Below are 27,284 nucleotides of genomic sequence, written 5' to 3' on the forward strand. Positions count from 1 at the left end.
GGATGAATAAAAAAATGGATTGCAATATTCGCCAGAAATTGCTGATTTGTTAAATATTCATCCCTTCATATTCATGGGTTCCAGAGACTCCAATGAATATGAAGGGGTGTATATTGCCCTATTTTTATTCGTTCCTCCATACGAAGAGAGGGAAGGCTAGCCTTTCCTCTCTCCCTATGGCTTTCCCATTCTGCCTATCAGCCCGCTGATCAGCTGATCAGCCAGCGGATAGCCAGCCACCCACCCCCACAGCCTATTCCCTGCCCCCTTCCTCTCCCTACCTTAGCCGCCTTAAGGGAGTCCAGGCTCCCTACCCTAAATGAAGCTGCAGCCGCCATCTTTGCAAAGGGCAGCTGGTGTCCCTTTCTACAGGCCATGGCTGCAGAGGCCTGCTGGAGATGGTGGTGATGGCAGCGATTATTGGGGGGCTACTAAGGTGGGGGGTGGGGACATTGGCAGGGGGTGGCGGTGGCACAGGGGGCACAGGAGGCAACAGCATAGCAGGGGGTCAGGGTTTTGTTTTTAGTAACCCCCCACGGATCAACAAATAAATTCCTGTTTTGTCAGTTCATAGGGGCAGCTTCGTGTTTCATGAGTCATCAACTTCTGATGACTCACGAAGCAGAACGACTCAACAAAATGGTGAGTCGTCCCCATCTCTAGTACTGAGTCCCAGCAGCTAGTCCCACTCCATGATCAGCTGCCAAATCACTGGTGGGGCCACTTCCTCTGCCAAAACCTCTTCTTTCTGTGTGGTCTGCAGGGACATGGCCTGCTGTTGTGAGGGCCTGGTCAGGACAAGTACAGGAACTTCATATCTATGTCCTCTACCATGACAAAACTGAACCATGAGTCCTGGAGCACCACGGGCTGCTTCTTGCTCAGTCCACCAAGCCCGTGTCTGATGAAGGCAACAAGGAATTGTCCTCTCTTCCTTTAAGCCCAACCCTCGCCATTCTGTCCCTGCTCCAACTCCATCCTCCAAGTGCAGCTCATCCTCCTTTGGGCTCCAACCTGCTCTCCACACCCTCAAGCCACCCTGTTGCCAAACTCCTCTGGGAGCGCGAGTCCGTAGAGAATGGCCTGCTTGAGAAAGTGAGAGCATCCCATTCACAGATTTTTTTTTACTTTTAACATATATTTTTTTCTATTTTAATGTATAATTTTTAAGAAGAGTAATTTTTTTTTATTAACCTACTAACATGTTACATTTTATAAGCCTTGAGTTCATTGTTAATCCCAAAAGAACTGAACAAATGGGACTTGTCAAATTCACCAGTTATCTTACCTTTTTGTCACATATAGTGTTCAAGATAGCTAGGAATTAAATAAATAAATAAATAAATAAATAAATAAATAAATAAATAAATAAATAAATAAATAAATAAATAAATATTTCTACTTTGGTTTTCCACTTAAAACTTGTGAATTTAAATAACATATATACTTAAATTGTGATATTTGCACACCATCCATAACATAATAATTAGAGATGGGCACTTGCCACAGTTTGGCGCTTCGGCGCGGTTTGGCAGATTGGGCCTACAGGTGTTGTATGGGTGCCTCAGATTCCGTCGCTCACCTCTTCCTGTGGGCATACACTCAGAGGAGGAACCAGGGCAGGGAAGCCTATGACACTGTTCTAACAGGGTTCCTGTGGGAGGAGGCAGGGTGCCCAAACAACACCTGTGGAACTGATCCACCAAACTCTGCTGAAGTGCAATAAGTGTTCATTTTAACAGTAATACCTGGTCTCATTCCTATATCTTAAGATGCATGCATACATTTATAAATTTTGATATGTTATTATAGGAAAAATGTATATATGTGTAATTTTGATTAAAGACTAGAACAGGAGCACCTTGCTAAATTCACCTTTCCTGTGAAAAATAGAGGAACTACCTGGAAAAATAAAACTGGGCAGCATGCTTAGCAGACCTGGAACATTTAAAAAAAAAATCTGCAGATATCACCAGTGTGAGATAGCACTTACCAGAAAGTGTCTCACTTTTAATTGACTAGGTCGAGGTTAACGCTGCAGAGAGTCAAATGAAAGCATAGCCTATGGCTCAAATTAATTGTCAGCACTGAGTAGCCACCACCTTTTAACCTATTACAGATTTATTACTCCATGTATGTTGTCCTAATAACAAGAAATTCCCAAGTTAACCATTAGCAGCCACCAACATCTGAAGAGAAAAAAGAGTGCATGCCTATCCAATACCAATTTTAGCTTTTGCTAGAACCTATGAAAATTATTACAGCAAAAAAAACCTTAATAATTAAGAATCCCAGTTAAGCAAATAATTAACCTGGCCTAAAAACTAATTCAATTCTTCAAAAAAAAAATCTCTGGTTCATGAATTTAAGATTATTGTGGCTCTATATCCATAATTCCAAATGCCAGGGAATAGCCCAATGTCATGTCTGTGTTACCAAAAGGGAAAGGGATACGAGGCGCTACACAGCAAAGGGCAGTCTGAATGTTGACAACAAAAATGGCTGCAGTCAAGATGGTCTACAGGATACCCTCCACACACAAAGTGACAACAAGCAAGGGAAAATCCCAGAAGCTGACTCCTTTTTTCATCAGTTAACCACTCGTTGCGCAGTGGTTAAACCGCTGCACTGCAGCCAAAACTGTGCTCATGACCTGGGATTCAATTCCAGGTAGCCGGCTCAAGGTTGACTCAGCCTTCTATCCTTCTGAGGTCGGTAAAATGAGTACCCAGCTTGCTGGGGGGGGGGGGCAATGTGTAGCCTGCATAATTAACTTGTAAACTGCCAGAGAGTGCTGAAGCACTATGGGGCAGTATATAAGCAGCACACTTTGCTTTGCTTTGCTTTGCATATTTCTTACCCAAATACAAAGCAATTGTCATGGCTGTATTTCAACAAATGTGAAGGAGAGTGAGCACAAAAGAAATGGAGGATACAGATTGTTACAGCTGATAATTCAAGGTAAAATTAACAAGAATGGACAGAATGTCTTGGCTGAAAAATCTTGGTGATACTGAACATCCACTAGGAGATGAACTACAAGAAGGAAACAGGTGCTTCACAGCAAGTTTTAAGGACAATTATTTCTATTGTGCTATGCTTTAAACTGTTGATATATGAGTCTCCACCAATACAACCAGATTCGGCTTTGCAGTACTAGTTTGGGAACTATATCTAGTTCTTTGAAAACCTGCCATCTTCCAGATGCAGAATTACCATTCTTCTTACTCTGCAATGCAGTTGGTCCACAGTCATAACCCTTCCATGACTTAGGTCATGATATCATGTTCTAGCCCCTAATTATCCAGGTTCAATCAGCAGCCTCTCTTTTGAGTAAGTTATTAATCTTTAAAGGACTGTTGTCATGATGCTTTCTTTTTCTGGTTCTGCTACAGACTGTTAAGGATTAAGGGTGCAATTAGACAGTGCCTTGACACTTCAGTTAACCTTCACTTTCTTTATAAATCACAACCAACTTTTAAATAGACACTCAGCTTTTGGGTTGTTTTCAGGAGCACTCAATAGGAGTCATATTTCATATCACTCAATGCTGTACCCCATGTTTTGTGTTTTCCTCCTCACTACAATTATATGGCATGGGGGAGGGCACTTCATTTTAGAGTTTGTGCCTTTTAAGTGTGTGAGAGGCAGTAAAAGAAATGGAAAAAAGGTGAGGTGGCTGTAATATAGCACAATGGATAGAATCCTGCCTCAAGGTCTACAGAAGCTGTGACAAAAACATTTCAACAGAGATAAGGAACAAATACTTTTTCATATGATTACAAGCTGCCATACTTGATATTTCTTACGGGCAATTAAGCTGCCTAGAGAGATGAGAACCAATGTCCTATAACATTTGGGGTATTATAAAATCTCCATTAGCCTAAAATTCATTTTTAACTTTCTTGGCCAATTCAAACCAAATTGTAATTGTTGGTTAGGGAACACACTGTAATTCACCTCCAGCTCCAATGCCCTCCATTCCCTATTTATTCAGTGAAATACCAGGCTTGCTTTGTATCTTCCATCTCTTCTCTCTGCTCCCACATCCATGCAAACAGTTTGGACTTCTCTATTTCACTAACATTAAATTCTGGTTCAGATAATGATGACAATAATAAACAAACAAACAAACAGTAATGGAAATACAGTCAAAGCCATAAACACATGGACAGTTCCAATAATTAGATATTCAGTTGGAATAATAGATTTGACTTTAAATGAATTAGATAAATTGGATTGAAAAGCATGGAAACTAATGAACATACATCACATCCAAAAACTGATGTGCACAGATTATATTTAATGTGGAAATTTGGAGATCTTGGATTACTACAAATACAACAGGTAGCAGAGGAAGAAAAAAGAAGCCTAAATGGTTAGATTAATAATTTAGGCATCCTTCAGTCTCGAGAGACTATGGTATCATGCTCTGTATGGAGGACTTGGAACAGCATCTAGTGGGGCTAAGGCTAATTTGAGAGTGACAATCCCTTCCACACGGAAGACAAATACAATCTGCCCTCTGTCCAGCTCCCTGATTTTGCTGCTTTCATGACTGCCTCTTTACCTCGGCCTGCTGGACAAGGGTCTCTTCAAATTGGGAGAGGCCGTGATGCAATGCCTGCCTCCAGGCTGAATGCTCAGATGTCAGGGTTTCCCATCTGCTGAGATCCATTTCCAAGGCCTTCAGATCCCACTTGCAGATATCCTTGTATTGCAGCTGTGGTCACCCTCTGGGGAGATTTCCCTGCACTGATTCTCCATACAGGAGATCTTTTAGAATCCGACCACCAGCCATTCTTATAACATGCCCAAGCCAATGTAGAAATCACGGTTTCAATAATGTGTACATGCTAAAAATTCCAGCTCGATCTAGGACTACTCTATTTGGAACTTTGTCCTGCTAGGTGATACCAAAAATTAGTCGGAGGCAACACATATGGAACGTGTTCAGCTTCCTCTCCTGCCTTGCACAAAGGGTCCAGGACTCACTGCAGTACAGGAGTGTGCTCAGGACACAAGCTCTATAGACCTGGATCTTGGTGTATGATGTCAGCTTCTTATTGACCCATACTCTCTTTGTGAATCCAGAGAACATGATAGTTGCTTTGCCAATGCGTTTATCCAGCTCCACATCTAGGGAGAGAGTGTCAGAGATGGTTGAGCCAAGATACACAAAGTCATTAACAATCTCCAATTCTTACATGGAGATGGTAATAGAGGGAGGTAAGTCCACGCCCTGGCCCATGACTTGTGTTTTCTTCAGGCTGATTGTTAGTCCAAAGTCTTGGCAGGCCTTACTAAAACAATTCATGAGTTGTTGGAGGTCTTCAGCAGAGTGGGCAACAATGGCTGCATCATCAGCAAAGATGAAGTTCCACATGCATTCCAGTTGGACTTTGGTCTTTGCTCTCAATCTAGAGAGATTAAAGAGCTTTCTGTCTGATCTAGTCTGGAGATAGACACCATCTGCTTCAGTTCCAAAGGCGTGTTTCAGCATGATAACAAAAAAGATCCCAAACAGGGTTGGCATGAGGACACAGCCCTGTTTCACTCGGCTTCGGATCTGATGTTGAGCCATCAAAAACTACAGTGCCCTTCATTCCCTCATGAAAGGACCTGATGATGTTAAGGAGCTGACGTGGGCATCCAATCTTTGGAAGTATTTTAAAAAGGCTATCCCTGCTAACCAAATCAGAGGCCTTTGTGAGATCTATGAAGGCCACAAAGAATGGCTGTTGTTGTTCCCTGCATTTCTCCTGCAACTGTCTGAGGGAGAATACCATGTCAGTGGTGGATCTATTAGCTCGAAATCCACACTGATTTTGGATAGACTCTGTCTGCAAGCACCTGGAGCCTCTTCAGCACAACATGGGCAAGCAGCTTCCCTACAATGTTGTGAAGAGAGATGAAATGGTAGTTATTGCAGCCGCCTCTGTCTCCTTTGTTCTTGTACAATGTGACGATGTTTGCATCCCTCATGTCCTGCTGCGGTACTCCGCCTTCCCTCCAGCAAAGACGAAAGACTTCATACACTTCAGTGGATAGAAAGGCAAGAGCCAATACAACTGGTTCAAGCGACAACACCAGAGTTGACAGAATGACACGAACAATTACTTAAAGCAGTGAAAATGGAAATACCTTATTTTTCGCTCCATAAGACGCACTTTTTCTCTCCAAAAAGGTGGGAGGGAAAGTACATGCGTCTTATGGAGTGAATGCAGTAACCCAGGGTTCAGCCACCACCACCCAAAACCCTCCCACTGCCATGGTGGGTGGCCTCTGAACTGGCAACAGAGACTGCTTTCTGTTTGGACCTCACCATTCTGCACTGCTAGCTTTCTAGGATCTGCCTCCTACAGCCCACCTGGAAAACCAGCAAGGCAAACAGGCCTATGGCAGCAAGCAGTGAAAATAGCAAAGGACCAAAGACTGGTTCTAGAAAGACCAAGGGAAACCACAAACACAATCTCCCACTTAGGCAGTTGATTTTCCCACATTTGGGGAAATCACAGGGGTCAGCTCATCCGAAGTGCAATAGATGAGCCTTACCCTTGGAAAACCACTTTTACAACAATGGTATCTCCCCTGCCAAGTCTGAGTTTGAATGGCCCCTAAGCCTCCTGGCCCTTTGTGTGCACTATCCCCCAAAGGCATGGTGACCGCCGGCTGTTCCTCCTGATCAGAACAGCGCTGCACAGCCCCAGTCCTGAAAGAGGCCAGGAGAGCTACTCAGTGTTTTGGGGTGCCCCACAGGACCCCCATCAGGGGCTAGATGTTCCTCCCACAATCCTCCAGTGCACAGATATTAGCATATCTGCCTGCTTGCATCACCCAGTAGGCTTCTCTATTGGAGAAGCAAAGCAGGAAGGAGGAGTCTCTTTCCCTTCACCTTCTGCAGAGAAGTTAGACCATGTGACTAGCCAGACATTTTGAGAAGCAGAGAGAGAGAGGGAGAGGGAGAGAGGACAGAAACAAAAGCTTCTAAAATTGGCAGTAACTTAAACAGGCCTGAGAATGGTGAGTGGAAGATAAAGTTACTACTGAGAGCCTGCTAGAATAGCTCTCTGTAGTTCAGAGCTTTGCAGGAAGCTGCATTACTTCATCATAAATTAGGCCTAAATAGAAGTAATTTTGCAGATATTTAAAACATTAAGGGACGGGGGGAGGCTAATGTGTATTGTTAGCGAAATTTCATTCTGAAGCACAGAATGATTAAAAAGGCACTGAGCACATGCAGAATAAAGTTCAAAAGGGAAACCAAAAAGGGACCTAACACTCCTTTCCTTAATATATTACTACTAGGGCTACAGGTTTTATTTGGTGTATTAGCTTGCCACATTAGCTGACTCCAGTTTTTATGGAGCAAGGCAATTTGAATTGCAGAGGGCAGATCTGAATCACAGATCTGAATATGTTCAAGTAAGGCTTTGAAATCTTGAAAATTGGTTTAAGAACCCAACATTTCATAAATAGCATTTCACATGTACGCACACACAACTGGAAATAGAAATTTTAGTAGTATTTTTGTGTTAACAAAAGCTGCATGGTGTTGCTCCCCCTGTTTTTATTGGTTTTTCTTAATCATTGTTGTTCTACAATATTGCTGGTAGATTTTATCTTTTCATTGTGATTCCCAGCTACTGTATTTTATCCTATTGTAGTCTCTAAAATTGGACAACCATCTGTCAGATCTGCTCTGATTTGGAATTGAGGGGTTGGAATTGATGGCCTTAGAGGCCCCTTCCAACTCCATTATTCTATGATTCTGTGCTGCTTTGAGATTATATTTGTAAAAGGAAGCAGTATATGTGGTGATGAATAAGGGGCACATTTTTCTTGCAGAGTATGGGAACTCATTCTACCAGTGCAAAACAGAAAAGGCTAGCATATAGCATTCCTTTTAAACCAGAGGTAGTAAAATATGCTAAGGAGTATGGAAACAGTGAACAGTGCAGAGACATTTTGGGCCTCCTCATCTGAAAAAAATGATTAGAGAGTGGAGGAAACAGGAGGATCAGCTACAAAAAGCTGATAAAAGTAAGCACACTTTCTGTGGACATGTTGCATGCTGCAAAGTAAAGAACTGAATGATGGAGAGAGAAAAAACTTTTGCTGTAAGGAAGGAAGGGAGGAAGGGAGGGAGTGGAAGTGATGCATGCTTTGCTGTTTGCTTACACCTGTGCTGGTGGTGATTTCTTCGTCATAGCTCTTATTGACTACCCAGCAACAATCTGTTTATTTATCTCTTTCAGTGCAATAACAATTCATTATAAGTGTTAAAACTTGAGATGGTACTGTAATTCCCACTCATTGTGTGTCATCCTGCTGTAGAAGTCTGCTTCATGATTCTCCACTTCTGGTACATGTATGACTTGTGAAATGACATGCTTGAGAATACACCAGTCCCAAAACTGTACTGTTAGTAGCAAGAAAGACATGGATTTTGTTCCTCCTTGGTGGTTGATATAAAGCATTGTAGTGTTGTTGTCTGTGGCTATTGGAATAACTTTGCCAACTACAAATTGTTCAAAAGCTCTCACTGTGTTGTACACTGCAAGAAGTTTGAGGTAATTGATGTGACAAGATCTATCTATTGCTACTGCCTTATGAATTTGCCAGAATATTTTTTTTCGGTTTTCCTCTCCTAAAAATGAGGTGCGTCTTATTTGGAGGTGTGTCTTATGGAGCGAAAAATACGGTAATCTTAACAATAGCGGAAATGAAGTTTGAATATAAGAAAAAAAATTAGAAGATAAATTAAATAGAATAGAAAAATAAACCACTGCATGGACAATCTTCATAACTTAATGTGGGCATGGCTAAAACTGGGGACCATCAAGAAATAAACCAAAGGTTTGACAAGAACCAGCACTACAAACTAGCTAAAGCTAAAATTCAAGGAATTAGTGTAAACAGCAAAGGTTGAAAAAAGATGAAAATATGTCACACCTCATCTGTGAATGCCCCCAAATTGCACAGACAGACTACAAAACTAGACACAGTAGAGTTGCAAAATTAATATACTGAATACTGGCAGATTATGTAAAAAATATAATCTGCTAGCATCCAAGAATCTATGGGAACATCAGACAGAGTGTAAGAAAATGATCAAGTTAGGATGTGGTGGGACTTTTGGATTCAAACAGACAGACACCTTAATACACCAGACATAACAGTAATAAAACTAATAATGGATGATTGACATTGCAATTCCAAGGAATGCCAGAGTTGAAGATAAATGACAAAGATAAAATACAAAGACCTGGCAATAAAAATAGCTTACTTGTGGATAAAACATATTTCAGTGGTCCCTATAGTCTTCAGGGCATTAGGGACAATGCTGTAGAATATTTTTTAAAAAAATTTAATCCGTTGCATATCTCTGAAACAACACCATCAGAGCTGCAAAGATTGGCAATATTAGGAACAGCATACATATTACACTGATATTTAACTGGTACTTAGATTTTTGATCAAAACTTGCATCTGTTATATAACACAAGTCAAAAATTATGTTTTGAATTTTTGAAGAAGTCAAGTCAATTTTGACTTATGCTAACCCTTTCCAGGATTTTCTAGATAAGACAGTATTCAGAAGTAGTTTACCAGGAGGGCATCCTTGAACAGTGCAACTTGCCCCAGGCTACATAGGCTGGCTCTTCTTTACACTATGGATCTGAACTTCCAACCTCTGACTCAGCAAATAGATAACTCACTGAGCTATCCAGCCAGCCTGATTCAGATACAATGCTTTAACAATTCATATGGAGACAGAAAAGGCAAAACTTGGGAATGAGGTAGAAAACAGCATCGGTCCCTGGCTCCAACCACACATTCCTACTTCATAAACCATGACTTATTGAAAGATCATTCAAACTGAGCCACTGCCTCAGTAAATTAATATAAAGGCCAACAATTCATTCGTGTTTCCTCCAGATGGTACAAAGCATAATAAACAGCTAGCTGAAGTGTTGCAATCAGATTTAAACACTTTTATGTTTGGCCCATAATTAAAGGCAGAGATGGGAAGTAAAGTAACACAGCTACCTAAAACAAGTTAGTTTTTCTGAGCAACAAGGACATAATGGACTTAACAGTTCTGAAATAATGTAAAGAGTTGTAATACAGTGGAGTCTCGACTTACGTTGGGCTCCACTTATGAACTTTTCGACTTACAGACTTCTCCGGCCGCAAGTTGAAGTGAGACTTTGTGGCCGGAGAATTTTATTTATTTATTTATTTATTTATTGGACTTATATACCGCCCCATAGCGCTACAAGCACTCTCCGGGCGGTTTACAATTTTAATTATACAGGCTACACATTGCCCCCCCAGCAAGCTGGGTACTCATTTTACCGACCTCGGAAGGATGGAAGGCTGAGTCAACCTTGAGCCGGCTACCTGGGATTTGAACCCCAGGTCGTGAGCACAGTTTTAGCTGCAGTACAGCGTTTTAACCACTGCGCCACGAGGCTACAGACCAGAAGGGTGAGGTGGGGAAAGCGCCAAATTCAAATTTTGCACTTTCCCCACCTTCCACTTCTAGTCCGTAGGCTGCAGCTCTAAGCCCCGAAAGCCCAAAGCTGACAGCAGGTGCAGGGCGGCTTTCGGCTTCCAAAACTGCGAGTGAGGGGAGGCGGGAAAGCTGAAAGCCGCTTTGCGCCGGTCTCAGGTTTGGGCTTTCAGGGCTTAGAAAGCTGGACCCACTGGCCTCTTGTCTCCTGTCCCAGGTGCCCAGAGGGCACCCAGAACAGGAGACAAGAGGCCAGTGGGTCCAGCTTTCTAAGCCTTGAAACCTGAGAGCGGGCTCAGGGCGGCTTTCAGCTTCCAAAGCTGCGAGTGAGGGGAGGCGGGAAAGCTGAAAGCCGCTCTGCACTAGCTGCCAGCTTTGGGCTTTCAGGGCTTAGAAAGCTGGACCCACTGTCCTCTTGTCTCCTGTCCCCGGTGCCCTCTGCCTCCTGTCCCCCCGGGGATGAGAAGCAGAGGACAGTGGGGACAGAAGGCAGAGGGCAGCGGTTGCAGCTTTGGAAGCCCTGGATTTTTTTCTCCGGCCAGTTACGGATTAATGGGTTTTCAATGTATTCCTATGGGAAATGGAGCCTCGACCTACAGAATTTTCGACCTGCAGCCACAGTTCCAATACGGATTAATTCTGTAAGTCGAGGATCCACTGTACCAGTAAGTGGAAATTATGTACAGTATACTAGGTTTTTTAAGCAGTGGTCCCCAACCTTTTTAATGCCAAGGACCGGTTTTGTTGAAGACCATTCTCCCAAGGACCGGGGGGGGGGGTTGCCACCGGCGGCATCCGTGAATGGGGGGGTGGGGGCATCTGTACTTGGGGGTACTTGTTATACAGTAGTATGTTATGCATTAAGCACCATTTCCCATTGAAATGCATGGGAACGGGATTAATCCGTTCCAGCATTTCAAAAACAAAAAAACAAAAAGCCAGCAAGTCCCATTGGGACTGCAAAAAACAAAAACAAAAAAAAACCCAAACACACAAACACAAATCCAAAAACAAAACAACACAGCACATTTTCTTTAGACAAGCTTTTGCTTAATGACTGCCGGTCTGAGAGGACTTTTAAATGAACTGTTGTGCTCTGTTGTTTTAAATGTATTTTAATATTGATCTTCGTTGCCATTTTAATATAGTACTTTGTTGTTGTTTAGTCGTTAAGTTGTGTCTGAATCTTTGTGAACCCATGGACCAGAGCACGCCAGGCCCTCCTATCTTCCACTACCTCCCGGAGTTTGGTCAAAGGTACTTAATTCTTTTTAAATATTTGTATACACACTGTTTTAGCCTTTAAATACTGTTTTTAGTGATGTAAGCCACCTTGCCCCTTCACGGATTGCAGCCTTGTCATGGCCAAGGGTCTTGAGCAATTCAGAGAAGCTATGGGCTATGTCGTGCAGGGACACCCAAGATGGACAGGACATAGTAGAGAGTTCCAACTAAACGCAATCCACCTAGAGCAGGAACTGGTAAGCCACTCCAGTATCTTTGCCAAGAAAACCCCATGGACAGAAACAAAAGGCTAAAAGATATGACTCTGGAAGATGAGCCCCTCAGGTTGGAAGGCATCCAACATGCTACTCAGGAAGAGTGGAGGACTAGTTCAATTAGCTCCAGAGCTAATGAAGTGGTTGGGCCAAAGCCGAAAGGACGCTCAGCTGTGCCTGGAAGTAAAAGGAAAGTCTGATGCTGGAAAGAAAAATACTGCGTAGGAACCTGGAATGTAAGATCTATGAACATTGGTAAGCTGGATGTGGTCAAACAGGAGATGGCAAGAATAAACATTGACATCCTGGGCATCAGTGAACTAAAATTGACAGGAATGGGAGAATTCAATTCAGACTATTATCATAACTACTATTGTGGGCAAGAATACTGTACAAGGAATCGAGTAGCCCTCATAGTCAACAAAAGAGTGGGAAAAACTGTACTGGGATACAATCTCAAAAATTATAGAATGATTTCAATACGAATCCAAGGCAGACCTTTCTACATCACAATAATCCAGGTTTACGCACCAACCACCGATGCTGAAGAGGCTGAAATAGACCAATTCTGTCAAGGAAAATTACAGGCTTGAGCAGAATGGAGTGTATTAATGAGAAGCCATAATGATCAGGTGTGTTAAAACTGAGTCAGGCTGACTCAGCAGTGCTGATGCAACTCAGGGATGATGCAACCTGTAATCTGATTGGTTCTATATGTGTATATAAGTGTGAATTGTACAGTCAGTTGTATCTTCCTGCTTGAAGATCACTTCTATACGTTATGCTGCCAGAATGCTGTAAATACTGCTGTAAACGCACGTTGCTGAAGGAAATGCTGCTGGACTGTGTGTGAGTTATTTCTGGACTGCCTGGACTGCAAATTACTCTGCTAAAATTGTGATTTCCGCCACTAAGAAACGCTAACAAATTCTATGAAGACTTACAACACCTTATAGAACTGACACCAAAGAAAGATGTTCTTGTTATTATATGGGACTGGAATGCTAAAGTAGGGAGTCAAAAGATAAAAGTAACAACAAGTAAGTTTGGCCTTGGAGTTCAAAATGAAGCAGGGCAAAGTCTAATGCTGGGTGATAAGATTCTCTAAATGTAGTTGCAGAGACCCTAGTATAGGCATGCTTCAGTCTTGAGAGACGATGGTAACATGCTCTGTATGAAGGACTTGGAACAGTGTCTAGTGTGGCTGAGAAGGCCAGTTTGAGTGACAATCCCTTCCACGCTGAAGACAAATACAATCTGTCCCCTTTCCAGCTCCCTGATTTTGCTGCTTCCAGGACTACCTCTTCGCCTTGGCCTGCTGGACAAGGATCTCTTCAAATTGGGAGAGGCTATGATGCACTGCCCGCCTCCAGGCTGAATGCTCAGATGTCAAGGTTTCCCGCTGTTCAAAATGGCTCCTCGCTGTGTTTTAGGACAGATTCCTCACATTACAGGCACCGGAAAATGGCCGCCCTGTGGAGGATCTTTGCTGGACGCTTTCGTTCTACAGCACCACTGTATGTCCTTGGCATATTAGTTTGTAGGATATGCTACACTTCTCTTTACCTAGCATGTTGTTACTCTGTGAAACTCCTTGCCACATAATGTGGTGATAGCATCTCGCTTAGATGCATTTAAAAGGAGATTAGACAGATTTTTGGAGGTAAAGTACATTGCAGGTTACAAGCCATGATGGGGATGTATAATCTCCAGTCTTAAAAGGAAGGTATTTCAAAATGCCAGATGCAGGGGAGGGGTATCAGGAGACAGGTCTCTAGTTGTCTCGTGTGCTCCCAGAGGCATCTGGTGGGGCTAGATGGGCCCTTGGCCTGATCCAGCAGGGCTCTTCTTATGTTCAAATGTTCTTATGGCTTTATGAAAGACAACTGAGTTATTTTGTTAATATGCCATTAACATTTCACTAATATTTAGTGTTCTAATAACATTACAGTGATGACACAGGTAATTAGCAGGAACCTAAGATTCATAACAGATAGGCAATTATTTTTGTTATCCTTAAAAGAGCAGGTTCATTCTGGGATATAACATTCACTTATGTAATTAAACTTTAGAGCCTATGCAGTATCTGTCAAGCATTTTAATTATTTGCCAACTTCTTGGCTCACTAAGGGGCAAACAAAATACTTTACAAGTTTTTTCTTTCAGCAAACTTCAGAAAATCCAGTACCTTAATATATTACAAAATGTTCACTTTTATAAAAAAAAATTGACTCCTACCAAAACAGAAAACACAAATTCATGCTATAACAGTTATAAAAGTAGGAAAACATTTTGAACTGGGTTTGCGACATACATACTAGAATAAATTCATGATGCAAGGAAATCAACTTGAGGGGGGGGCGATTATGCCACAAAAAAAGAGAACAAAATCAGCTTCCATTGTAACAATCAGTCAACATCTAGTAATGAATGTCACCAGCATCTGCCTACATGCCATTATATTTAGTTCAGCCTGAGGATTCTTCATGAGGCATACATATAACCTCACATATTCTATATATGTGGATTTTGGCTGAGCTTGTCATAAGAATGAAATATTCTTGAATTCTTGACTTTTGATGGATGTTTCGGGAAATACTAATCGCACTAAAGAAAATTGTCATCAAGGATTCAGCATATCTATGAGGGATTTTTATGAATTGACCAAAGGACTACATGACTGTCATTACATCATTCTGCATTTGATGGATCTATTTTATGCCTATGCTAGTTTATGATGTAAGGTGTTTCCCGCCCCCCCGTCCTCCACCCCCATCCCTTCCAAAAACATCTACCCAGTTCTGCTGATGCTATCGTGTTTTTTTCCACAGAGGTATCAGTTACCGGAGATTGTGCTTTGGTATATGTCAAGGTGATGAATTTTGTTAAAGCTGTGTCAGGACAGGCTGGGTGAAACAGGCTGCAAATGTGGTACCACCACAAGTTTTGATATGTTAGCAGTAAGTCTGCTGATCTTGCAACTTGGCAAAGAAAATATAAAAGACATTGCTTCAGCATCCAGGTGACAACATAGTCTTGGAAAGGGTTTGAGAAAATTTACCTCAGTGTTATTCTTTGTCAAAGATCCCGCTTATCTTAAGTAGTGAAGCAGGTGTACAAAAACCGACCTTGCATCTTCTTCTTCAAAAAAAACCTGTATGTATATAAAAACATGATCAGCAGAGCTGGTATAAATCTACTTTAATATTTTATAACTTGTCTGGTATCATTGGGGGGGGGTGAAGGATAAAATAAATCTTCCTTCCTTAAAGATTCTATTCTGAGCTGGTTTTCTTAGAAGCTCATATGGCTGTACCAGTATATTATGTGCCCCCAACTGGTTCAACAGCTAGCTGCTGCTATTGTCACACCTTCCTGCACACTCACTCCATCAGGAGGGTGGCCAAGAGTATATCTGGCAGGGCTATGCAGAGCACTCATCCTATGCTATTGTCGATACCTCATTTTGTGCTGATGCTGCTTTGCTGAGATGGTGTTTAAAGCATCTACTGTATCAACTTTTATGAAGTTATGCATCATTTTGAGGAAAAGGCCTCTTCCCCAGAGTACGGCATTGATAGGTGAGCTTGTCCGTTCTGCCGTGAGTAATACAGTGGGTAAACTAAAAATTCAAGCAATTCAAAAGTAGGAAGAGAGTCCTCTGGCCAAGACAGCGTAAGGTCTTCCATAAGCACATGTTCCAACTAAAGATGGCCATTGACTGATTATTTTCAGAAAATGTCTGCTTGTATAAAGTGGGTTGTATGCTGAATACTGCCCCAGGGGAAGTGACTCTATGCAGAATACAAGTTCTTCAGACTTAAACTATATTACCATATTTTTTGCTCCATAAGATGCACCTGACCTTAAGATGCCCCTAATTTTTAGAGGAGAAACACAGGGAAAATATATTCTGAACCAAACAGTCTAAAAAATATTTAATAAACTATAACAGAATAACATTTGAACCATGTAAAGTGAACAGCAGTCAACAGTGGCATTAATATAGACCATTATCAGCCAGTGATAAGACCTATACCACTCTACGTATATTTTACATTTCCTTTCATCCACCTCCTCCCCATGCTTATAGAAATGTCTCAATGACAGATGAGATTGTTGTGCAACTCTGCTCAGCTACAGCTCAAGCCTATATTAACTTAGAAATGGTTTGTCTGATTTGGCACTGCATTGAGAGGTCCCTTTTAGTTGTGTGGAGGATAAATAGTGGAATTAAACTATTTAACAGCTGGTTTTCCTTATTTACTTTAGGTTATGCAAAAAAAAAAAAGCAACACAAAGCTTAACCTGATCCCATTCACCAGCAGTAGCACATGCTCAGCATAAGACCAAATCTTCATTTTCTGACATAATTGAACGTTTATAGCATGCAAGGCACAACAGGTTAGGCCACACAAAGCCATGACCAATGTTCTTGACGAGCAAAAAAAAAAAAAAAACTGAATACAAACTATAGTAGCTGAAATCAGGAAGCAGGTACTGTAATCCAGTTAGAAGTCATGAGGCACAGTTAGTTTCCTTGCTGCAACACCCTTTGGAAATACATTCTCTATTAGATGCCCAGAACTAGTTGAAAAGTTAGCAAGTTGAATCCAAATTTCCCATAGAAATGCATTGAAAATTAATTCATGCATTTTTATGGGGGGGGAAGGTCAGAAACTTTAAAAAACTTAAAAGAAAGTCACTTACCAGGTACTGTAGACTGAGCCTTGCTCTTCACAGTGCCTTGGTAGATCCCAGAACAGCTAAAAAAGAGCCCCAAACAGCTAAAAGCCAGCAGGCAGCCATTTTGTGCTCTTCTCTGCTCCTGCTCCTTTCCCCTCCCCTCTCCCCACCTAGCAGCTGATCGGCGCTGGTCTGAACACTTCCTAGGCAGCTTTTAAAGCAAGTATGCACGTTTCTACACAAGCAGGTTTCAACTCAAACAGCATCTTTCACCCAAGCACTAACCCCAAACAAACAGCTTTTAAACTAAATATTACATTTTAAAATGACAATACCAGGCAGTCCCAGGTCTCTCTCCCAGCTCTCTAACTGCTTGGACTAGCAAGGAAGCAGAAAGCAGCCTCTTCAGTAACTGAAAGTTTGAATTTCCCCGCTTTCCCTGCCTTCCCCGCATATTAGGTATGCTAATATCTGTGCACTGGAGGATTGTGGGAGGAACATCCAGCCGCTGATGGGGGTCCTGTGGGGCACCCCAAAACACTGAATAGCTCTCCTGGCCTCTTTCGGGACTGGGGCTGTGCAGCCCTGTTCTGATCAGGAGTTGCAGCCGGGGGGTCACCATGCCTTTGGGGGACAGGGCACAGAAAGGGGCAGGAGGTTCAGAGGCCATTCCAACTCATACCTGGCAGGGGAGATACCATGATCATCAAAGTGGTTTTCCCAGGGTGAGGCTCATCAATTGCACTTTGAATGTGCTGACCCCTGTGATTTCCCCAAATATGGGAAAATCAACTGCCTAAGTGGGGGACTGTGTTTGTGCTTTCTGCTGGTTTTTTTAGAATTACTCTTTCCCCTTTTGTCCTTGGCTGTTTTCACTGCCTGCTGCCATAGGCCTGTTGGCCTTGCTGGTTTTCCAGGTGGGCTCCAGGAAGCAGATCCTGGAAAGCCAGCAGTGCAGAATGGTGAGGTCCAAACAGCAAGCAGACTCTGGTGCTAGTTCAGAGGCCTCCCAGCATGGCAGTGGGGGGCTTCTGGGTGGTGGTGGTTGAACCCCTTTTTTACTGTATTTGTTCCATAAGACGCACATACTTTCTCTCCCATTATTTGGGGGGGGGGGAGAAATGCATCTTATGGAGCAAAAAATACGGTATAAGGTATCTGTTGGATGAGTCACCCTAGGAAATGATCATGCAGGAAAAGTTTAAGAATCATTCATAGATTAAAAAGACATATTCATCTCCCAGACAATAGATGGATTATTGTTTTACTGCCAATGACAATTACAGTGGTGCCTCGCATAACGATGTTAATTGGTTCCAGAAAAAAAAACGTTATGTGAAAACATCGTTATGGGAAGCACCATTTCCCATAGGAATGCATTGAAAACCGGTTAATCCGTTCCAACTGGAACGGATTATCCGGTTTTTTCCCTCCCCCCGCGGCTTCGATCTGACCCATGGCGGCTACCTCAGCCATGGCTGGACTCCCTAGAGTCCGGCCATGGCTGGGGTAGCCGCTGCGGTTACCCTTTAAGCGGTGGGGACAGGCTGGGGGGTGGATCGGGGAGCTTGAAGCCTCTCCGCGCCGCCTACCCAGGTCGTTCCCGGACTTCTGGAAGTCCGGGAACGACCTGGGTAAGCAGCGCTGGGAGGCTTCAAGCTTCCCGATCCACCCCCCAGCCTGTCCCCGCCGCTTAAAGCCTCCTTGCGCCGCCTACCCAGCCCGTTCTCGGACACCTAGGTGTCCGAGAACGGGCTGGGTAGGCGGCGGGGGAGGCTACCGGCATCGGAGAACAGGCTGGGGGGTGGACCGGGGAGCTTGAAGCCTCTCCGCGCCGCCTACCAAGGTCGTTCCCGGACTTCCGGAAGTCCGGGAACGACCTGGGTAAGCAGCACTGGGAGGCTTCAAGCTTCCCGATCCACCACCCAGCCTGTCCCCGCCGCTTAAAGCCTCCTTGCGCCACCTACCCAGCCCGTTCTCGGACTCCTAGGTGTCCGAGAACGGGCTGGGTAGGCGGCGGGGGAGGCTATCGGCATCGGGGACAGGCTGGGGGATGGACCGGGGAGCTTGAAGCCTCTCCGCGCCGCCTACCCAGGTCGTTCCCAGACTTCTGGAAGTCCGGGAACGACCTGGGTAAGCAGCGCTGGGAGGCTTCAAGCTTCCCGATCCACCCCCCAGCCTGTCCCCGCCGCTTAAAGCCTCCTTGCGCCGCCTACCCAGCCCGTTCTCGGACACCTAGGTGTCCGAGAACGGGCTGGGTAGGCGGCGCAAGGAGGCTTTAAGTGGCGGGGACAGGCTGGGGGGTGAATCGGGAAGCTTGAAGCCTTCCCGCGCTGCTTACCCAGGCTGTTCCCGGACTTCTGGAAGTCCAGGAACGGCTGGGGTAGGCGGCGCGGAGAGGCTACCGGCATCGGGGACAGGCTGGGGGGTGGATCGAGAAGCTTGAAGCCTCCCAGCGCTGCTTACCCAGGTCATTCCCGGACTTCCAGAAGTCCGGGAACGACCTGGGTAGGCGGCGCGGAGAGTCTTCAAGCTCCCCGGTCCACCCCCCAGCCTGTCCCCGATGCCGGTAGCCTCCCCGCGCCGCCTACCCAGGCTGTTCTCGGACTTCTGGAAGTCCGGGAACGGCCGGGGTAGGCGGCGCGGAGAGGCTTCAAGCTTCCCGGTCCACCCCCCAGCCTGTCCCCGGAGCTCGGAAGGGAATTGTCGGCAGGGGACGGTGGCTTCGGGGTCCTTCCGAGGCCGCAGCCCACTGCCGACATTTTCCCCCAGCTGAGCAGCGGGGCTTCAAAGCTCCCGCCGCTCAGCTGGGGGAAAATGGTGCCTATGGGGAAAAATCGCAAAGCGATTTTTCCCCATAGGCAAGATCGTTTTGCGATCGCAAAAGCGATGGCAACAAAGCCATTGCTATGCGATTTTTTCGTTAAACAGGGCACTCGTTAAGCGAGGCACAACTGTACAGAGTTAGCCATGTGCCATACAACGGACAGCTTTAGGAACGGTAATACTACTACATATTCTGAAAGTATAACCAATATAAAAAGTTAAGGAATAGCTTCAAGGTAAAAGAAATATGAGCTGTATCCAAGAATCAATCTTCCAAAGCCAACTAAATACATTGAAATTTGTAAAGCATATCACATGAACTCTCATTTGAGACTCTTGTGTGTATTTTTTGAAGAAACACATGTTCAATGAAAAATCATCACTTTTAAAAAATATATTGTGAATATAACAATTTGAAATTGTAGATGTATGCACATCTTCAGATCAGTGTGAAAATACTACTATAAACAGGAAATATGTCCTTTTTGTTAAAAAAAGAGTGAAGAGTCATAGATGAACTCTGATACACAAGCATCAATGTTTGTTGCAGAAACAAACTCCGACTAAATATAATTTTGATAAATGTAACATTCCACACAACCTCCCTGTTCCTGACTTTGCATTAAACAGCCTTGTCTATAAGACTGTACACAGACCATTCCAGACACATTTGCTTTCTGTTATTTTTTTTAATTAGTAAGGCACATGATGAAAACTTTCATTTTTATTTAAACTTGAGTGTTTTCCACTGGGTGCTTATTTCATTTTTGTGCTTTTTGTGCACCAGTCCTTTTGTTTAAGGGATGTGGTGGCGCTGCGGGCTAAACCGCAGAAACCTGTGCTGCAGGGTCAGAAGACCAAGCAGTCATAAGATCGAATCCACGCGACGGAGTGAGCGCCTGTCGCTTGTCCCAGCTCCCGCCAACCTAGCGGTTCGAAAGCATACAAATGCAAGTAGATAAATAGGGACCACCTCAGTGGGAAGGTAACAGTGTTCCGTATCTAAGTCGCACTGGCCATGTGACCGCGGAAGATTGTCTTTGGACAAAACGCTGGCTCTATGGCTTGGAAACGGGGATGAGCACCGCCCCCTAGAGTCGAACACGACTGGACAAAAATTGTCAAGGGGAACTTTTACCTTTACCTTTTGTTTAAGATAAGACAAGAAAAAATGAGGAGTGGATCCAAATTAGAATGAGGTACTGAGGGTGGGAGACAAGAACCACAGGTTAAAGGCTAATATATTACAAGGAATGAATGAAGCAAAGAAATAAAACTCCCACTTGCTTCTAATCAACCCAGGCCCTTTTACACCTTCAAAATTCCTTCTCTTCCTGGATGGTCGGACTGATTGCTGACAGCAATCCTCATTATGCTACCCGACGAAATGCTTCCCAGGAAATTTGACAGACAAAAAGTGAAAGAAAGGTTAAACAAAAGAAGAAAACACACACACAAACACACATACAGTCATAACTTTCATGTCCCTCTTTCATTAACATGACACATTTATGTTTAAGAGGCTATCATTGGTGAACAAAAAAAAGAAAAAAAAAGAAAGAAAATGAGCATGTTAAAAAACATTTCTTTGTATTTTTCCATTTCATTAAAATACAACAGTCCCATCCCTATTTTTAATATTTACATTTGTAAAGCCTTTAAAAATAGTCCAACAGCATGAAAATATTAAAAAAATGCACACAATAGAAGCTGTATAAGCATGAGAATGGTACATGAGAGTCTCTGAACCAGCAGCCCAAGCCCTTGTCGGCTGTCACTTCCATTCAACAGACAGTAGTTCTCTTTGCATGGGCCTTTCATACTTTATTAGACAAGCAATGTAGTTTTTTATCTTTCTGCAAGCACATAAAAAAACAAAACAGATCTGAGTGTTGCCTAAAAATTCATTGTTGCATTTGTGACGTTCTGTATGTCAGTGGTACTCAACCTTGGGCCTCCAAATGTTCTTGGACTTAAACTCCCAGAAATCCTGGCCAGAAGAGGTGGTGGTGTAGGCTCTGCGAGTTGTAGTCCAAGAACATCTGGAGGCCCAAGGTTGGGGACCACTGCTGTATGTAATTACAAGATTATCACATTGATGATGAGATGATATATGTGTCTGGTTAAGTCAGAGCATTTTTGTGAATGTACAGGTACTTAAACTGCTGGATAGCTCAGTGGTTTAGGCATCTGATAGCAGAGCCAGAGGGTGGGAATTCAATTCCTCACAGTGCCTCCTTGACAGGGGTTGGACTTGATGATCCATAGAGTCCCTTCCAGCTCTGCAGTTCTAAGATGATGATGTAGTAGGCATCAGCCTGCTGTACAAGTGTCTCTTCAAATTGGGAGAGGCCATGATGCACCGCCTGCCTCCAGGCTGAATGCTCAGATGTCAGGGTTTCCCACCTGTTGAGGTCCATTCCTAAGGCCTTCAGATCCTGCTTGCAGATATCCTTGTATCGCAGCTGTGGTCTCCCTCTGGGGCGATTTCCCTGCACTAATTCTCCATATAGGAGATCTTTTGGAATCTGACCATCAGCCATTCTCACAAAGATGATGATGATTGTTGTTGTTGTTGTTGTTGTTGTTGTTGTTGTTGTTGTTGTTGTTGTTGTTGTTGTTGTTGTTGTTGTTGTTGTTGTTGTTGTTGTTATTATTATTATTATTATTATTATTATTATTATTATTATTATTATTGTAACATTTATGAGATATGGAACCACCATAATTGTTTATATAGCATCTGAAAAATACTATACTATACAGGCAAAACAGCAAGTCAAAAGACAATGTCATAGTAGTATCCAGTAAGACTAAACATAGTCTTCTGTGGCTTAATATCCATGGATAAGCACACATATAGATTTAGACCATCTTCCATTGATTAAGCAAAACAGGGCACTCCAATTTCTTGTTCCATCTATTCCTAAAAATATTTATTAAGTGGATTAAATGAAATAAATATTTGTAGACAAACCCTGGAGGTTTCTAAACTGATGAATTGAGTGTTTCCCAGGATGAGTAAGATTTCTGATGTGCTTTGTGCTGCAGGACCTTCTGTGGATACCAGTAAATGCTGCAGTTGTAGGATATTGCCATTCACAGATGCTTGCAAATGATACCTCACACTCAGTTCCCATGTTGGAAAAGAGGCTCCATAATTACAAGCAGAAAGTAAATGAGACCTGATCTCTCCTTTGATGACTTTCTGCCTTCAGATGGATATATCTGAAAAATCCTACAGCTTCTAGGCATCCATTCTATCATGGACCACAGGGTTATGGGTTCTATACATTTTTCCTTAATAAGCTCACTCGTGGGTGGGTGTTACAATAAGGCTTTCAGTTTTTGGACTGATTCAGCTCTTAATCATAGCTAAACAGTGCACAGCTTCTTTGTGTCATGTAACCAATCTCCTATTTTAAAATCAGACATTTCTGAGAATGGCACCTAGGTCTCTTGTACATAATGGGTTTATCATTAAACAAAACTCAACTAGATCTATTGAATAAATGGCCGATTTGTTGTCTATAAACAACCTGATCAAAACCAACATGAGTGGAATCGTCACACAGTGTAAGTTATTCTGTATCTGTTAGAATAAGCCTCCTGCTTTTATGGTGTGCAATTTCCTGTTCCCCAAAAACGATTAAGCACAATATGCTTTTTTCTTATCTCTTTCTACCCAGCCAAGTAAAAGATATAACTCTATGTCATACCTGATATGCCACACAAAACTATTCAAGTCTCTCATACTTAACATCACTGCAGTAATGTAACACTACAGGATATTTCATTCAAGGTCAGGAAGGAAGTAAGATCAAGATAACTTATACCTGTACTACTGTCTAACCTTCTCTCTTATAAATATTGCAAACAACAGAACAAAACAAATAAAAAAAAGAACCAGCCATTTTCTTTTCATACTAAAGGCATTTGCTTGTACCAAAATTACTTAAGCTAATATACACTAATCAAGTGATAAGATAATTTAATACAGGCCTGGGGCAGTTAGGCAATAACTTATAAAGTAATTCAACATCACTGATTGGTTTAACAGTTGTGAACAAACTACGTAAGATTTTGCATTAAATAGAAAAATTAGAAATAGTTAACGGAGATACATACCTTGTCAAGCCTGACTGTTCAGTTATTTGTGCTGGGGTTTCTTTTATTCCTCTTCTCTCTTTCTTCTTTCTTCTTCTTTTTCTTCTTTCTTTTCAGACCAACATTGCAGCAGGGATAGGTTACTCAGGTTGCTGTCAACGAGATATCAGCCTCCAACTCCACACAGACTTAGCCTTCTGTATGTATGTACATATATATCTTTTTCCCGAGGATGACTATAATGCTCTTCGGTTCTTATAAGAGCCATAGTACAAAAGAAAGAGAAAAGAAAGAAAGAAAGAAAGAAAGTGTGGTGTTAAATTCTAAGGTCACTTGTTTGGCTGATTCAGAACAGAACATAAGACAACATCTGATGGGAATAAAATGTCAAACAGGGACAAAAATCCACTGACAATCCATCATGTGTGGCACTTTCTGAGGGCAATATTTGAATTCAAGAACTGTGCTGCAAAACTATTCAAGCTTTCCATCACTATTTCTGTGACACTAAATTGGGTAGTAGAGATGGGCTGAGATATGTTTTATTGTAATCTGGGTTGTTTGATCAGAAATGGACATTTTTAATTACAAGCTAAACCAAGTATTCAAAATGATGAATATTGCTGGAATGACAGGTTTTTAAATTAAAAATCTAAACAAATCAACAAATCCAAAGTAGATCATTACAACAGTTTTCAATTTGGACCCAAAATTCATTTAATAATATGAATACTTGAACTGCAGAGCTGAAAGGGACCCTATTGATCATCAAGTTCCACCCATATCAAGGAGGCACAGTGGGGAACTGAACTCCCAACCTCTTGTCTAAACCACTGAACTATCCAGCATTTATTGTGGTATCACTTTTCCAAATGAAAATAAAGAAAAATTAAATAGAGAGAGCTTTGTTATTATACCTTGAGTGAGCAACTCGAGGCTGCAATGGGTGGATATGTAAGAAGGAAAGCAGAATGCAATATACAAGGGAAGAAAGAACCTTCTTAACCTGTATGTGATTGCTGCAGAGGCATTTTGATTCAGGCACAAAATGGTCTTCTTAACAACTATTCAGACTCTATCTCTATAATGACTTATTTTTGTACAGCAACATCTCATATTCCAAAAGGGATGTTGCCAAAGCTGATAATAATTAGAACATTATTATGCCTGGCTCATCATGTTTAGATGTATCAAAGCTTGATTTCATCTCCCAAGAGAAAGCTCAACAGCTTAACATTTTGTTAGATTAAATCAATCAATCAATCAATCAATCAATCAATCAATCAATCAATCAATCAGGCAGCTTTCATAATATGGTCTAGTCAGCAACGCAGCTAATTTGGGGGTGTTTAAAGTTTTCCTCCAGGTTAACCCACCAGGGATCCTAGATCATTACAGAAATACCATAAGCAATATAGCCTCTTCTCATTCGGCCAAATAAGAGCCAGCTTTCATAGCAAATACAGGGTATCAGGATCCAGAAACAACTAGTCATGTGTCTGAAAAAAAAAAGCCCTGCTGCATTTAGAAAACGAGGCATGACTACCATCCCATTGCTTATCATGCTAGTCATCTCCTTTGAAACACAAAAAGAACGTTTAGACAACTAGCTGCGCCATAACAAGGCAACACTGCTAGAAACTTGCAGTGAACACACTCTTGTCCAAACCAATCCTCTTCCCATCTGTCCCTATCTAGTAACAATTACTTAAGAACTAACACTCTGACAACTGCAGTATGTTTCCTGGTTTGAGGAGAGGGAGTTGTTTTGCCTGAACTAAAGGACAAACGTAGCATAGATAGATTGAAAACAAGTGCTGTCTTATCTGTGGAAAAATATGTTTTCGGAAGCTTCTCTTCCATTCAGTCTGCCAGCGTTCATCAGTTTGCCAAGGGCATTTTGGCACTTCGCTTTAACTATAGTGCTGTGTGTGTGCACTTAAGGTTTCAATAATTTTGGATTCTTGTGCCACTGAAGTGGATTACAAATTAGAGTACAGGCAGAAAAGTGTGCCTCCAGCTTGAATAAAGGAAAAAACCTTATTCTGTCCTAGCCATTAACATGGCCATTACAAGGATATGAGCACAGCAGCAAACTGTAAAGTGCTGATTCTTAGACCTATATGAGCAGAGATATCCAGCAGACAGCACAATATTCTCATTCCCCAAAGAGAAAGCTCTATTCAGGTGTTCTGGTTCTGTGGTGAATAAACGTGTGCAGAGGGGAGTGTGCCATCACTACCCCCTCCTCCTTCTTAATTTCTGGTCACCTTCAAGTTTCTGAAAGGGGGAGTTTCTTCTACAAAGTGGATGCTCTCGACAAAACAAGATACTCACATAAGTGGATGCTCTCCACAACATGACTCTTCTTCCAAAAGGTTGACCTCACATGTGCAATGAGACTAGAAGTTCAAACACAATGAGCAGGGCTAGTTTGCTTTTCCAGACCCCTCCATATAGAGGTAATTCCCACAGAATCAGAATATCTGAACAGGGCTGAAGTAATTTATTTGTAAACTTTACATCCCACTTTACTTCCGAAATGCTGAAGGCAGCATAGATGTTCTCTCAATAATTTTGTGAGACAGGTTAGGTTAAGAGGGATTGATTTCCTCAAGATAAAATAGTGTCACGGCCAAATGAGGATTTGAATCCAAGTGTTCTCGGTTATAGTCCAACATTCTAAAATGATCGCACCACATGACAACATTAGGATTTCCACTTCCATATCTAAAACACACTTGGCCAGGGATTACTGAATCTACAGCCCAAAACATCTGGAGGATATTAACTCACATATTTTTGGACAGATCCATATTTCGAAGTTAGGATATTTGATCACCTTCTTTAAAAGGTGTATATTAACTGTATGTTGATTATTTTCATGTAACCAGTGAGTGGTCAGAGTGCTCACAAAGTACTGTACTGAACTAACACCAGTCTCACTTCAAACCAAAGCAGAGTATGTGGATTAGTAAAAAAATAAAAATAACATTCCTTGAAGAAGTACAAAATAGATCTAAAGATGCCAATAATGCATGAAACATCATAAACACACCAGAAAGTGAAAGATCTTGAAAGAACTATTAAGTGCTAAAAGCATGAAATTTTGTACAAATACCACTGAGGTTTCCAACTGAAATAAATGTATATGTTACATAACAGTTCGCCATGTTGCTTGGAAGATTCTGAGCCTTGTATTTCAATAAATTAGCTGGGAGAAACTGCACTCCTCTGACTGAAAAACATCTCAGAAACTAAAAGAAACAGAAGCATAAAATTTTCTTTTGAAACCAATGATGTCCCAAATTATATCAGTGATTAGATTGTCTCTCCAATTACTGTGGTCACTGGGGGAAACTGGAGGTTGTAATCCTCTATTCAAAATGGTCAGATCTCTGAAACATGTGCTAGAAACATGAAACATGAAAATTTGTACAGGTATTTGAGTTTCCACCTTAAATAACTAGATTACTGGATATTTGACTCGTTATGCTGGCTGAAGGATTCTGGGAGTTAAAGTGTTGATTATTATGAATCTGGCTCATGTGGGGGGTGGAGTTTGACACTGGAAAGATTAAATACTTAGAAGTCAAGAGACCTGAAGATATATGAATGACATATTCCCTGGTTAAATGCTAAATATA

At 42.2% G+C, this 27,284-nt stretch overlaps 2 protein-coding genes and 2 pseudogenes across 30 annotated transcripts in view; 1 reads left to right on the top strand and 3 right to left on the bottom strand.

Moving 5' to 3' along the window:
* The window catches only part of SGCD (sarcoglycan delta), a 631,892-nt gene that overhangs the window by 391,854 nt on the left and 212,754 nt on the right, over positions 1–27,284 (bottom strand). For 26 of the 29 annotated variants that reach the window (XM_078385607.1, XM_072990018.2, XM_078385604.1 and 23 more), the window contains one exon: positions 23,659–23,891. The gene's annotated coding sequence lies outside the window, so the exon portion shown is untranslated. Of the gene's footprint in view, positions 1–15,079; positions 15,173–16,728; positions 16,785–23,658; positions 23,892–27,284 lie in introns of all 29 variants that reach the window. The other 3 variants (XM_072990017.2, XM_072990004.2, XM_078385606.1) reach the window with 2 other exon arrangements.
* LOC144586791 (uncharacterized) overlaps positions 1–27,284 on the bottom strand; it is a 168,235-nt gene that overhangs the window by 129,987 nt on the left and 10,964 nt on the right. The gene's annotated exons all lie outside the window — the stretch shown is intronic.
* Positions 6,454–6,606, bottom strand: LOC140705221 (U1 spliceosomal RNA; annotated as a pseudogene).
* LOC140705118 (U1 spliceosomal RNA) lies at positions 17,379–17,533 on the top strand (annotated as a pseudogene).

This window comes from Pogona vitticeps, chromosome 2 (genome assembly GCF_051106095.1).
Source record: "Pogona vitticeps strain Pit_001003342236 chromosome 2, PviZW2.1, whole genome shotgun sequence".
Classification (NCBI taxonomy): Eukaryota; Metazoa; Chordata; class Lepidosauria; order Squamata; family Agamidae; genus Pogona; species Pogona vitticeps.